Source organism: Sarcophilus harrisii, chromosome 4, assembly GCF_902635505.1.
Source record: "Sarcophilus harrisii chromosome 4, mSarHar1.11, whole genome shotgun sequence".
NCBI classification, from domain to species: domain Eukaryota; kingdom Metazoa; phylum Chordata; class Mammalia; order Dasyuromorphia; family Dasyuridae; genus Sarcophilus; species Sarcophilus harrisii.
The window spans coordinates 457,184,219-457,199,782 of record NC_045429.1 but is presented as its reverse complement, the minus strand read 5'-3'; the positions used below and the strand labels follow the sequence as shown (position 1 = coordinate 457,199,782).

Here is a 15,564-nt window from a genome sequence, read left to right as displayed (position 1 = left end):
TAAAGTGACCTTGTTCTTCTGCTCCCAGGTCTGGGCTTTCCTGGAAGGTGGAGCGTATAAATGCTCTCAGGAAAAGGGGCCCCCCAGGAGACACCTCCTGCTCTGAGATCTTCCTCCACGGCTTGAGGGCAGAACGGAAGGCAAAGGAGCGGCCCTGGCGCTGCTGATGGGGCAGTGACTCCAACCGGGGAACCTTGGAGTGAAGTCCTAGCGGGGAGAGCCCGGCCAGCACAAGTGATCATGGTGGAGGTGGCTCTGGTGCTGGAGGAGAGAGGAGAGGAGCCTCTTGGCCCTGTTGGGAAGGACCACCTGCCCAGTGTGGGAGGCCACAGCTAGTTAGGGAAGGGAGAAGAAGGAGGGCACCCATCCTCTGGCCACGCTACCTGGCCTGGGAGGTGAGCCTCATCGGCACTGAGCAGGTGGAGACTGGTAGAAGAAGAAGGCCTGGGAAGGGGAGGACGGGACAGAATGCAGCCTTGGGGTATTCTTCCTCGGAGTCCAGGTTGGGAAGCTGGGGTCCCCCTTGCAGTGGGCCACATGAGGTTGGGGTGTGACCCCTCAGATCCCCAGCGGGTGGGCGGTGAGGAGGGCCTTGATTAGGGGCTGAAGGCGGGACTGATCTCCCCATGCCCTCTCTGTCCTGGTGCACCCCACCAGTCCAGAAGGGAATGGCTTCGGTGCTCCTAACAGGGATGACTCGGGTGAGTTTGAGTTTACTCCCTCTCCCTGTGCCCCGTGCCACGCTCGTGAATTTCTTGGGGTGACATTTCTTTCCACAATCTTCAGTGTCCCCAAGGCCCATCCAGGCTCCTGAGTCACAATGATTCTCCCCTAGAACCCCCTGGCTATCCTGATCCATGGCACAGAGAAGAGAAGGTAAATTCTAGAATCTCCCCAAAACGAAGCAGAAAGTTTTAGAATCAATATGTGGAATATGAAAACCAGGAGTCTTTATGATTGGAGTAATGGGTGAAGGATGGGACTTCCATTTAAATGTGAAACAAAAAGTCCTACCACTTGCTCTCAGGGGCTGTCCCTCCTAACCCTCAAGATTTGTTTTCCCTTTCCTTTCAACATAATGTGCCGGGCATTGTGGATACAGTGATGCAGTTCTGGAACATTTTGTTCAGTTTGTTGCCCAGGTTTTTAGCAACATTGTTGGTAACCAGGAGAGCACTAGGGTTGTAGGTGTGACAACAAAAATAATTTTTTGGATGAGCTCCTGATTATTTGTATCAAGCAAAGCTTCAAAGATGGAGACTCTTTACTACTGTCATGGAAATTCTGCCCAAGGCCCATTATCAACAGGATTACCTGTAGGAGGTTTTCCAAGTACTCTTTTTTGTGTGTGAGTCTAGCATTGTGTAGTGAGATTTTAAAGTTTGAATTAGCTATCACAAATGACATATGTGTTTTAGAAGCCAAATATAAAAGAACTTTAATAATAATAACTAAAAGCAGCAAAGAATGGACTTTTTACAATAACAAAACCAGCATATAAGGATAATAACTAAACACACTACAATTATTAATATAATGATCAGGACAGAAGAAAAAGAGAGAGAAAACATCACCAATTCAGGGGAGCACCGACTCTGATTCACTGTGACTGGGGGGTCCTGTGTTCAGCCTGTGAGTCCCGAACTGGGAACTGTTCCAAGGCAGAGCGTCCTCTCCATGGATGAGACTCCAATGAGCCATCTCAGAGCAGGGGCTTTTATGTGGTTACAGACAAAAAAGGCTTTGGGCTAAGGATTTGGGCTTTGGATGGACCAGGGGCTTTGGGCTTCAGCCCACTTTCTTGGCTATTGGTCATGGCAATACAGATGTGTTAGCTCATCAAGGAGATAATCATGAAGGACTGCAAGGTTACAACCTTTACATTTAATTACAATTAATAAATTATATTTATTAATTAATTAATAAATGACATACATGGGAGATTAGCCATTTCTCCCAAGTACTGTCCTTGAATTTCAGGAGGGGCTAGTTCCTGCAACATAGATAAGCAGCCAACACATACATGATACATTCCTTGAGAAGTCAAAGTGAACTTTCCTTGAGAAGTCAACTAAAGGACAGAGTGAACTTACTCAGGAATGGGGAATATTCCTTCCCATTGATAGGGTTTCCTTAACATGGTACACAGTGGAGGGCCTCCCGAAAGAGATCTGTACCCTTGTAGAATCTAGTCGTCATCAAAAGAAAAACCAAGGAAGAGAAAAAGGCCCGTTGCATGGGCTATGATAGGCAGTTGTAGGGACCAACCATAGAAGTTTATGTAATCTGTTCAGATCTAGACCCCAAACTGAACCAGCAGAAGCGAATAGGCTGAAATTAGGAAATTATATAGGTCTCTGAATGATACAAGATTTTGCCTGGAACAAAATTATTCTTGCTTTTTCTGAGAGTAAAACGAGGAAGACCACCAACCGAAGAATTCCTCTTTGGGGCCATTGAACATCAGAAGGTCCTGTTTTGGGGGTCAGTGCCAAGTCTATTGCCAGTCAAAGCTACATACTGGAAGCAGCACAGAAAGTCATCAGCAGAAAAAGGCTGACCAGAAAATGATGTGGTCCGTGATGGACTGGAGAATGAGGGATGGAAGAGGAACATAGATTCCCCTTCTCTTCCTCCCATCCCATTATTTAGGCTACAATAAGAGACAGAGAGGAAATCTTGTGGAGGATTTTCTGGGAAGAAGTATCAAGCAAGCTTAGGTGTACGTTTACATTGGATCATCAATGAATAAGTGGATTTGGATCCCCTTCTAAGTGGGGATCCAAACAGAAAAGGAAGCTGGGCCCTGCTGTTGAGGAGCTCACATTTTAAGAGGGAGGCTGCATTTGTGCAGATCAGGTAGAGAGATCCCAGGGTTCTCAAGGTGGCAGCAGTGAAGTTGAGAGGCCTTTTTAATGCCATTTCCAGTGATGAAATGGTAGCATTTGATTCGGAGGCTTTGTTAGAATCCGAGACACGGAGGGCCAAGACCTTTGTTTTCTGGGTGGTCGATCCCTATAGCTGTAGCCTGAAGGAGCAGGGGGCAGTCTGTGTCTCCACAGGGGCCGCTTCCCAGGATACTTTAAAAGCATTTCCATTTCCAAGGACCCTGGGTTCTGAGCAGTCTCCATCAGGATCAGAAAGGTACGCTGACCTTTGAATTGCTAGAGAAAAGTTCTCCCTTAAAACTTAAAACAGTTCTCTGTACATATCAGCAACTAATTAATATTATCAACCTGAGAGGCAAAAATTTATTTCCGATCTCCACAGACAAAGGAGAGCAGATTGCCATTAGTGTTTAGAACTCTGGGATATTGCTTCCCTTGTTACTCTGGACAGAATCAGTTGATTAGTAATAGAGAATGATTGCTAAGAATCTTATTTAGAATGTGATTGCTAATATTCCTATTGATTATCTAATGGAGGTTGATTCTGTGGTTTGGTTTGGGATTTTAAGGGTATAATGAATACTTTTCTTGGGGTTACTTGTAGAGAGATTTTTGTCAAGATGAACTTGAGACTCCAGGGAAACTATACATGTGCTACTGAGACTTGTACAAGTTGAAGTATGCAAGGAATCAGGAGAAATTTGGAAAAATCATCTTTGGTTAAGCAGGATTGTGTTTGACTTAGGAATCAGTGACCTTCAGGGACGTGGCCGTGGACTTCACCGGGGAGGAATGGAGACGCCTGGAACCGGCCCAGAGGGCCCTGTACAGGGATGTGATGTGGGAGAACTATCAGAACCTGGTCTTTCTGGGTAAGTGTGACTGTCCCTCTCTAATTCAGAATTGGTCCATGAGGGTATCTTTGCACTTTTCTCAATGCAGGTTGTGGGAGGTCTGAGAGGCTCAGCCAAATATGGGCTTTGTGCAGGAATGCGGAAGGGCATCACATGGTCAGTGCCAGATCCATTATGTCCAGGATTTAGGGTGCTGTTGTACAGATCCAGGTGAAACTGTTCAAATGGAAATTCCCGAGTTTCCTTGTGCTGACTCTCTGGCTACAGCCTCCCTACTTCATGGATTTGTAGGTCCCTTGCTCCAGGAAGTTTTCCTTCCCACTCTCCATGGGAGATGGGACAACTTTTCCCCCATCTGCTTTGCATGGCTTTCACTCTCTCCACATTGGGAGCCCCAGGAGGCAGATGTGAGCCATGTTTTAGCTGAACTTGGTCTCTCCCAGCACAATCCTCTGTCTGTATCATTCAGTCTGGTTCTGTGTGACCCCATGGACTTTGTATGTAAGGTTTTCTTGGCAAAGATACTGGGGTGTTCACCATTTCCATCCCCTGTAAGTCCTCATTTTACAGATGAGGAACTGAGGCAAACAGGTTGAGTGAGTTGCCCAAGATCACACAGTTAATAAGTGTCTGAGGCTGGATTTGCACTCGAGTCCTCCTGACTCCAGGCCTGGTATTCCATCCACTGTGCCTTTTTTCTTCTGGCTGTAGTAAATAGTAAATAACTTTTTGAAGTTTTTTTTTTTTTTTTTAAGTCTTAAGTTAGATAATAGATCAGACCACATCCTCTTGTGGCTCAAGAAGCTCTAGGGGCTCCCTATTGACCAGAGAATCAATTATAGAATCTTACAGTATTTAAAGCCTTTTCAATTTAACTCCAAACTTCCTTACCAAGGTTATTGCACGTTTTTCTGCTTTGGCTACTCTAAGGTCCAGCTGATCAATAAACATTTATTAAGCACCTACTGTGTACCTGTCTTATTTCCTGTCCTCCCATTGTACAGTTCACCTTCTCTCTCACCATACTTTTGTATAACCTAACTCAGGGGCCGTCTCCTCAGGGAAGCCCTTCCTGATCCCTGCTGCAATATCTCGAACCCAAAATTACCATTTTTTATCTTAGAACCTGATGGCCCCGTTCTGGGATCTGGCCTTGTGGCCTATCTTCCTCCCTGGGAAGGCCCAGCTGCCCATTGTGCTTAGCTGCCTGCTTTTCTATAAAGAGAACTAGCTTCCCAGACACCTTTCTGTCCCCATCAGTTTTTCATTTACCTCCCTCTGGGTAGGAATTCCTGTTTGCACCCTGGACATGATCTCCCTGCTGGATAGACGAGAAGTTCTGAAGAGGGCCAAGAGAGAAGTTTGCAGAGGCCTCTGTCCAGGTGAGTGCGGCCAGAGCAGGTCAATGACCATCACCATGGGCAGCCTTTCCTGGGTCCACTCTGTGCTCTTACTTTTGTGTCATCATCACTAAATCCCATAAAGTCCCACTAAATCCTTGAGCTTTTTCTCTCATTGTTATGGCTTTTTGCTTTCCAGAAAAGACTGCATCATTTTTAGTTATGCTACTTGGATAATGTCATGTCCACATCTGCATAGCCCCACTGGCATCACATTCTGTAATTCTCTTTTTAAGTTAATGGGATTTATGTTGTATCTTGAATAGGTTTTCATTTGAATTTTTATAATTATTGGAAGCATTTGAATAATCTTCTGGTGATTCTTGCTAAATTATGTTCCTTTCAAAAGGTTTTTTTGAAATCTTTAATCTTGTTTTACCTCATCTTAATTTTTTCTTTTAAATTTATTTTTATTCTGAATTCTGCAAATACCAATAAACATGAACACACCCATATATAAAGAACGGACTAGGAAACTGAATCTCCAATATATTCAATTTGTTTCTTTTTAATAAAATATAAAATAAACCTAGTGCTTTAGTTTCAGAATTTTTCTATTTGTGTCTTCTGAACCTCTCTTTGTGCCCTCTGCATTCAACAGTATTTTATTTTCCCAATTACATGCAAAGATCGCTTTCAGCATTCACCTTTGCAAAACCTTGTGCTCCAGTTTTTTCCCTCTTTTCCTCCCTTTTCCTAAAATAGCAAGTAATCTGATATAAATCAAACATGTGCAATTTTAAAAACATATTTCCATATTCATCATGTGATGCAAGAAAAATCTGATCAAAGGGAAAAACCATGAGGAAGAAAAAAACCAACAACAAGCCTTTGCATTTTTGAAATTCTTCTCTAGCATAATTTTTTCCTTTATTCTATTTTTGAGCATCCCCATCTCATGCCCTGCTCCTCCATCTCATGCCCTGGTCCTCCCCTGTTATTCTTGCCCCTCCCCCATATCTCCAACCCAGCCAAAAAGAAATTTCTCTTTTATAACACATAACTGTGCTCAATTAAAACACGTCGGTCATGTCTGAAAACATGTGTTATTCTGTACTTTTTACCTTACCTTCAGTTTCTGTTTTTAATACATTTGATTTATTCTACACTTAAACACCAAAAAAAGAGAAAGCCTTTCCATCTACAAAGCAGAACATAAAAAGATGCTCACGTATGAAACCATAAATGACTCCCATGTACACTTTGCTTTATTATTCAGTAAAAATAATAATTATAGCTGTCATTTTTATAGCTCTTTATTATTATAATATATTATATTATAATATATTTCAGATATTTCGGAAATAATATATTATTACATAATAATAGCTGCCTCCCATGGTTGTTGTGAGGTTCAGATGTGATAAGTGCCCAGGCCCAGGTCCCATTGTGGGACCCACTGCACCCCAAACTACTTTTTAGAAGAAATTAAAAACTTTTTTTAAAATAAAATTTTAGAGATTTTATTTGTATCAATGAGCAAAATTCTTCTCTCATCCATTCTCCCCTTCCCATCTCTGAAAAGGAAAAAAAAAATACCTTAAAAGCCAATATGTCTAAAGAGGCGAAATGTCCACTTATGGTCTCTTGATCCAAAAAAAAATGTCTCATCGTTCATATTATGCTCCTCCTCAAACTCTTGTCGGGCAATATTCTTCATTCCTAGTTCTCTGGGATGAAGGTTGGTCTTGGTATTGAGTAGTAGTCAGTGAGAAGTCCATCTTTGCATGTCAAGTAGTACTCAGCTCAGAATAGATCACTCAGACATTTCTTTTTTAAAAAAAAATAACTTTTTATTGACAGAGCCCATGCCAGGGTAATTTTTTACAGCATTATCCCTTGCACCCACTTCTGTTCCGATTTTTCCGCTCCCTCTCTCCACCCCCTCCCCCAGATGGCAAGCAGTCCTATACATGTTAAATATCTCACAGTATATCCTAGGTACAATATATGTGTGCAGAACCAAACAGTTCAGACATTTCTTAAAATTAAGAATTAGAATAGAAAGATTTGCTGGGTTGGAGGGACAAAATTTGGGATGCCTTTCATCTGTTTTGGGGACATTTGTATTCTCTCCCTGAGACCAGACTAAGTCCTGTCTGTGCCGACTCAAACCAACCAAGTACACGTTTCACCACCTCGCCCTCTTCGGCATTCTTCCAAGTTTCGCTAGATGGAGATGAAACATTTCTTTCTTTCTGCTTTAATGCTCATTCAAGTGTGGGTGAGCTGCTGGATCGCCCTTGTTGTAGCAATAAGGAGGCTTAGGACCACTGAGGAAGTCTCTCTGGAATACTAGGCCTTTGGCTTTGCTGCTTCTTTCTTCAGCCTCGCAGGCCTCTGCTTTGGGCTTCTGGCCTTTTTGTCCTGTTTGTTGGGGGAGCCGGCATCCTTGGTTGGTTAGTGGTGCTCCTTCCTGATGGTGGCTCATGTTTTCGGGGCAGTGCAGCCCAGCTGCCCATTGTGCTTAGCTGCCTGCTTTTCTATAAAGAGAACTAGCTTCCCAGACACCTTTCTGTCCCCATCAGTTACTGACAGGTATGTCAGTAGTTTCCTCAGAAATTAAAAACTTTAACACACCACAGAGTTGTTTTTGTCTCTGACTCCTTTTGGACTTCAGTTCTCTTTTGTCCATTTTCTTTTAGATGCTTCTGTGACCCATAACTAGTTCTTTTCTTTGGCCGTCCCTATCACTGATCCCTTTTCCCCTCCAAATGCTAAGAAGAAAACACAAATTAGCTTGGTGAACCCAAACAATTGCATTTTGTAAATTCTTCTCTAGCATAGTTTTTTCTTTTATTCTGTTTTTGGGCATCCCTATCTTATGCACTGCTCTTCCTCTGCTATTCTTGGCCTTACCTTCCCTCCTTTTTCCCCTTTTTCCCCTCCTTTTTCCCACCCCACCCTCCCCAGCCAAAAAACCCCCCAAAACATTTTTAACACATAATTGTACTCAATTAAAATATATTGGCCCCATCTAAAAATGTGCCTGAGCTATTCTGTGCCTGAGTCAATCATTTCTCTGTTAGTAATCATCATCAGCTCACTGGGATTGTGCTGATCATCGTATTGATGAGAATTCTTACATCTTTGAAGTTTTGTTTTATTTTTTTACAAAGGGAATCTCGTGTGTGTGTGGTGTGTGTGTGTGTGATAGATCACTTTGATAGTCTAGTGAAACCTAAGAACCCATACCCACTATGATGCTTTAAAATATATAAATATAAAGGATTACAAAGGAAATCAATTATGTTGAAATAATTATCAAAATGTTAAAACAAGTCTCTCAAAAATGTTTCCTTCACAATGTGGTTTCTGTTGAACTTTTCTCCTGGTTCTACTTCATTCTGCATCAGTTCTAACTACATTGATTTTGTTCATGTAAAACTTTTCAATTTTAAGTAAGAAAAATCGCTCTTTTATTTTATCTCCTTTCTTTATCTCCTATTTAGTTATGAACTCTTGCCCTATTTGGAGGCACAAGAGATATTTTTCTTTCCTTGCTCCCCTAATTTGTTTATGGCATGAACTTTTTAATCTGTGTCATATATGCATTTGGAGGTTTTCTAGGTTTATGTGTGAGATGTTGGCCTGTGCCCTTTTTACTCATTTCTTTCAGCAATGATTGCTTTCTGTTTCTCATGTGTTCCCTTCATTTTTATAAATTGCAGTGTCTGGACTGGTAGAAGATTGAAAAGGCTTATTACCTTTATCCTACTTACTACCTCCCCAACCCCCACCTCCAACATAGCTTTTTTTCTTCAGATATGCTATTTTTAATTTTTAATGACTTGAATTGCTTTCACATGTATTTTTCATTTTTCTATAATCAGTGTTCCATGATTATTTTCTTTTCTTGAGAAGATAAGGTTATATCATTTCTTCATTTTCAAGAAAGTTTTACTTCTTTAGATGTCTCAGAATCACAGAAGTTAAGTTGTATCCTAGTACACCTGATAAGAATACTTTTCACCCCATGAACAAGAGATGATTTGGGAACTCCCTCAGCATTGTGGGGAAAAGCCTTCTCTAGGCTGTGTTCCCAGTGACTTCAGCAGAACCTGGTATAAAGCACCCAGAGTCATTTCCTTTCTGGTTGCTCCAGTTTGTCAATAATCCTGTTATATTAAGAATAGAACAGTCTTCCAGATCTTTTTGACCAGGTTAAGATTGGACTTTTGGATTCTCTACCTCAGAGAATATTAATTTTATTTGCTGCCATATATAGTGCTTTACTTAAGTTGAGAGAGCTTCCATATGGCTAAAATCATTGGACTTTTTCTATATGAACTGCAATTTATGAATGCTTCCCATAATTTATCTTTGTTGAGATAAATTTCTAAATTGAAATATAAGACTTGGTACCTATCACTGTTTTACTTTTATTAATTTCTAACCCAATGATTTATCCTTTAACTCATCTATTTTATTAGATATCCCTCCAAGCTTTGAATTATTTGCAAATTACACTGGTTGTGAATGTGATTTCATTCAGTTTATTGGTAATTTTTTAAAAATGAGGCCCTTTTGGGCAAAATCACTTAACCCCAATTGCCTCAGCAAAAAAACAAAACAAAACAAAAAATGAGGCCCTGTTTCAGTAAAATGATACTTTTCATTTCATTTCATTTAAAATTGATGCCCTACTTTATATTAATTTAATAAGGCTTAGTCAATTTGTTAGGAATTAATGAGCAATCCGCTATATATTGGTTGGCCCTCTCATTAAATGAGTTTGAGCTTCCTTAAGCTTATCCTTTCAGTTACCTATTGTGAAATCAGAAAAAATAGTAAGTCAATTGATTGAAAATTATATCTAATCAGTATGTCTAATCAATATTTGTAAATCAAATTCAAATAAGATCTATTAGTAAAATTTGTAAGAATTTAACTCTTTTATTCCTTTAAGCTAAAAGTCCAATCACAAAGATTCAAATCTGTGACTTTTTGCTGATGAAGTCAATCTGATCATAAGATATTTGCTCACAATGGGACTTTCCAAAGGATGTCAGCCTGGGAATGTTGGTCCACCTGGTGAGGAACTGATATAAGCAGCACCAACCAAACGGAAGTGAAAAATGTAAACACTTTATAAAAGACTTACTCTATCAGGTGTGTCCTTGACTACTGAGGGATCTTAAAACCAATTTATCAGTATTTGCTAGTCTTATAAATTGATTGTGCTCTGAACTTTGTGTCTCAGTTTCTCCTTGTCACAGATTTTTATCACGACAAATCTTTTAATTTTCAAAATATCAAATTTGGGCTTTTGCAATTTCTTAAATTTGCAAATCAAGTTCAAATTTATTGTGCATTCCTTTCTTTTTAGCGGCTTTTGAAATCACTTTGTCCTTATTTTACTGTGGATAGACAATGTATTTCTGTGATTTGAATTTGATGTTCACTACATTTGTTAGTCAATAGATATTTTTGTTGAATTCTTTTTTAGTATTTTTTGAAATAAAAAAATCATATATATATATTTTTTTCTGATATCTACATCTATATCTATATCAGTTCTATCCTTTTGTTCTTAACAATTTTGGGAGAGTCCATTAAATCTTAGGTTCTCCCTAGATCTCTTAATTTTATCTATATAGATTTCAAATTCAATAAAGTTTTAGTTGAAGAATTTTTCAAGCTAACTTTTTCCGTTTTATATGGTTTTCCATTCTTCTATTCTGCAGAAAACAATTTGTTTTTCCCTAAATGGTTTTTTAATGACATCTGAAAGTGCTTTTATTTCTCTAAAATCTGACTCATTTAATCCTAGATATATGTTATTTTCTCCTCTTCCTTTTGACCTCAGTTCCTTCAGTCTGTGGTTTTTTTCTACTTGGTCCAGCTTGAGTACCCGTTCTCCTTGGTAGAGAAGATAAAAACTAGAAGTTGTTCTGAAGCAGATTCCTTTCCTTTGTCAAAGCTAAAAATATCTAATGACCTTTTTACTTCTTATTTCTTTCAGATTTTCTTCATGAGAACAAGCTTGAAAGGAAGGACTCAAATGTGTTACAAGGCAATTGCATAGGAGCATCATTCAAGAAAAGACTGGCAAAGAATACAGTAGTCAGGCATTCCAAGATGAGAGAAGCTAGGGAATGTGGTGTTAATTTGGAGAAACAGAAGTTCAAGCAGGACAGACAATCCAGACAAGTAACAGTCACTCCTAGAAAAACTTTTAATAAAAAGATCCTACCTCAGTGTTCCACATTTGGGAGAAATTTTAGACTGAGGTCAATCTTGATTTCATTGTACAAAGAGACTATGGGCAAATGTCTCCATCAGTATAAGACATATGAAATGAGCTTCCAGAATTATTCTCATTTAATTACACTTCATACATTTGCCTTAGGGAAGAACCTTTCTAAATATAACAAATGCAGGAAGCCTTTCAGTTACCAGTCAGACCTAGTTAAATTTCACGGAACACATGCTGGAGGTAAGTTAGCACATATTAAACACAATGAATATGAGAAAGCCTTCAGCCACAGTCGAAGCCTAACTCAACAAAGGATTCACATCAGAAAGAAATTCTTTGCATATAATGAATATAAAAAAAAACTTTATTTGGAAGGCAGAATTTATTTGCCAGCAGAAAACTCATATTGAAGAGAAACCCTTTGATTGTAATGAATGTGGAAAAGCCTTCATCAGGAGGGATTATTTTGTCAGGCATAAGGGAACTCCTGCTGCAGAAATACCTTTTACATGTAATGAATGTGGGAAAGCCTTTAAGCATTGGGCAAACTTTTTTGCGTATCAGAGAACTCATACAAAAAAGAAACCCTTTTCATGTATTGAATGTGGAAAAGTATTTAGGTACAGTTCCAGCCTCATTACTCATCAGGCAACTCATTCTGGAGAAAACCCATTTGAATGTAATGGATGTGGGAAATCCTTTAGTGATAGTGTAGTCAGAAGCCATCAGACAATTCATACTGGAGAGAAACCCTTTGAATTTAATGAATGTGGGAAAGCATTTAATCAGAGGGGAATCTTATTACCCATCAGAGAACACATACTGAAGAGAAACCCTTCCCTTTGTGGGAAGGCTTCCAGCCAGCGTGAAATACTCAAAAGCCATCAGAGAATTCATACTGGAGAAAAGCTTTTTGCATGTATTGAATGTGGGGAAGCCTTTAGGCATAGATCAAGGCTTCTTATCCATCAAAGAGCTTTATATTAGAGAAAAACCCTTTGCATGTAATCAATGTGGGAAAGTCTTTAGGTACAATTCCAACCTCATTACTCATCAGAGAACTCATACTGAAGAAAAACCATTTAAATGTAATGATTGTGGGAAAGCCTTCAATGAGAGTATAGTGCTCAAGAGGCATAGGAGAACTCACACAGGAGAAAAACCTTTTGAGTGTAATGAGTGTGGGAAATCCTTCAGTGATAGCTAAGTATTCGGAAGCCATCTTAGAATTCATACTGGAGAGAAACCCTTTGAGTATAATGAAGGTGGGAAAGCATTTAGCCAGAGGGGACATCTTATCACCCATCAGAGAACACACACTGGAGAGAAACCTTTTGCATGTAGTGAATGTGGGAAAGGTTTCCAAAATAGGACAAAACATCAATCATCAGAGAACTCATACTGGGGAGAAACCTTTTACTTGTAGTAACTGTGGGAAAGCTTTTAGCAGGAGAGAACATCTTACTAGACATTAGAGGACTCATACTGGGGAGAAACCCTTTGCGTGCAATGAATGTGGAAAAGCATTTAGGCACCAGTCACACCTCATTACCCACCAGAGAACTCATACTGGAGAAAAACCCTTTGTGTGCAATGAATGTGGGAAAACCTTCAGCCAGAGTGAAATACTTAAAAGCCATCGGAGAATTCATACTGGGGAAAAGCCTTTTGCATGTGCTGAATGTGGGAAAGCCTTCAGTGAGAGTGAAGTACTAAAAAGCTATCAGAGAATGCATACTGGAGAGAAACCATTTAAATGTAATGAATGTGGGAAAGCCTTCCGCCATAGAGGACGTCTTATTAATCATCAGAGGACCCATAGTGGAGAGAAACCTTTTGCATGTCATGAATGTGGGAAGGGTGAATGTGAATGTGGTAAAGCCTTCAATGAAAATGAGTTACTCAAAATTCACCAAAGAATTCATACTGGTGAGAAACCCTTTGAATGTAATGAATGCAGGAAAGACTTCAGTAGGAGGGAACACCTTATTAGCCACCAGAGGATTCACACTGGAGAGAAACATTTTGCATGTCATGAATGTGGGAAGGGCTTTAGTCAAAGGGGGAATCTTATTATCCATCAGAGAACTCATACTAGAGAGAAACCTTTTGCATACAGTGAATGTGGGAAAGCTTCCATTGAGAGTGTACTACTCAAAATCCATCAGGTAACTGATATTGAAGAAAAATCCTTTGAATATAATGAAGGTAGAAAAGGTGTTAGTCATAGGACAAATCTTATTTCTTATCAGCAAACTAATACTGGTGGAGAAACCTTTTCTGTACAACTAATGTAGAAAAGTCTTTAGAAAGAATGAAGTATTTAGAAGTAATTGAACTCAGCACAGGTAAGTCCTTTGAATGTAAAGAATATGTGAAAGCCTGCAGAAGGAACCACCATATTACTGATCACAGAACTATTGGACAGAAACCATTTACATTTCTATGAAATTTGGGTAAGGCTTCAATGAAGAGGGAAGTATTCAAAAACCATCAGAGAATGTACACTAGTGGGAAACCCTCAGTATAATGGATTTAGGATAAATGTCACTCACCAAAAGGGATATCTGAAAATCTTATTAACCATCAGAGAACCCATATTGGAGAAAAATCCTTTGCATGTAATTGTGGGAAAACCTTTAACCAACTCAAACCCTTTAAATTGTGTTTGTCAGCAAATATTTCGCATTTAAGGAATCATACTGGAAACTTTAAATGTATGAAGAAGTCCGTAGACAGACTTAGAGGGGTTGAAACATTTTGAATGTAATAAAATGAATAATGGCTGATTCCATGTTGACATTGTTAGGGTGGGGGGATCCTCTAAGATAACTGAAATCTTGTTTGACCTTGTACAAGTTAACATTTTTACCAATGTCTTATGTGCCTTTAGGCACAGGTGTTGTGTTCATCAAATTTACACATAAAACAAGGCTTAGAAGGAAGGTTAACACACTGGTTGCCAGAATGAGAATCTTTAGAGATTAGAGCATTTGGTCCCACTGATGGGAGAATAAGTAAAAGTTGGATGCTAAAGGTTGAAGAAAATCAACTCCAGAAGTTAGAAGATGGGGGGACAGGCAGGAGTTAGGCAGCAGTTATTTAAAAAGTGAATTTTAGAACTGATGCTGAGTGAAATGAGCAGGACCAGGAGATCATTATATACTTCAACAATAATACTATATGATGACCAGTTCTGATGGACCAGGCCATCCTCAGCAACGAGATCAACCAAATCATTTCTAATGGAGCAGTAATGAACTGAACTAGCTATGCCCAGAAAAAGAACTCTGGGAGATGACTAAAAACCATTACATTGAATTCCCAATCCCTATATTTATGCCCACCTGCATTTTTGATTTCCTTCACAAGCTAATTGTACAATATTTCAGAGTCTGATTCTTTTTGTACAGCAAAATAGCATTTTGGTCATGTAGACTTATTGTGTATCTAATTTATATTTTAATATATTTAACATCTACTGGTCATCCTGCCATCTAGGGGAGGGGGTGGGGGGAGGTAAGAGGTGAAAAATTGGAACAAGAGGTTTGGCAATTGTTAATGCTGTAAAGTTACCCATGTATATATCCTGTAAATAAAGGGCTATTAAAAAAAAGTGAATTTTAGTGATCTGCAAGTTCAGTATAAGCTGGGATTATGAAGTTTGTTGGTATTTAGGTAACTAGTCACATCCCACTCTTTGTGATCCCATTTATGATTTTCTTGGCAAAGATACTGGCACAGTTTGCCATTTCCTTCTCCAGTTCATTTTACAGATGAGGAAACTGGTAAACAATGTTAAGTGACTTGCAAGAGTCACACAGCTACTAAGCATCTAAGGCCATATTAGAACTCGGGTGCTTGTGAGCTCAGCACATGATCCTATCCCACCTACCTGCCCTGGGATTATAATATAGCAGCCCCCCCAAAACAAATCCTGGTGCAATCATGGCCTGCACTGAGGAACATAACTTCCAGGAATTGGGAGTTAAGTTACCCTGTACTCTTCCCTTGTCAAAGATTCCTTACTGCAATTATTTTGGTTATTTCTGGATAATTTAAGAAGGCTATGAAGGCTATTAATTTTAATAGTATTTTATTTTTCCAAATACATACAAAGATAATTTTCAACATTCATCTTTGCAAAACCTTGTGCTCCAAATTTTTCTTCCTCTTCCCTTTCTTCGCCCTTCCCCAAGACAGCAATCTTGTTAGGTTAAACA

At 39.3% G+C, this 15,564-nt stretch overlaps 1 pseudogene; it reads left to right on the top strand.

The window, feature by feature from the left end:
• Positions 1-240: 240 nt before the first annotated feature.
• LOC105750558 lies at positions 241-13,977 on the top strand (annotated as a pseudogene).
• The last annotated feature ends 1,587 nt before the right edge of the window (positions 13,978-15,564 follow it).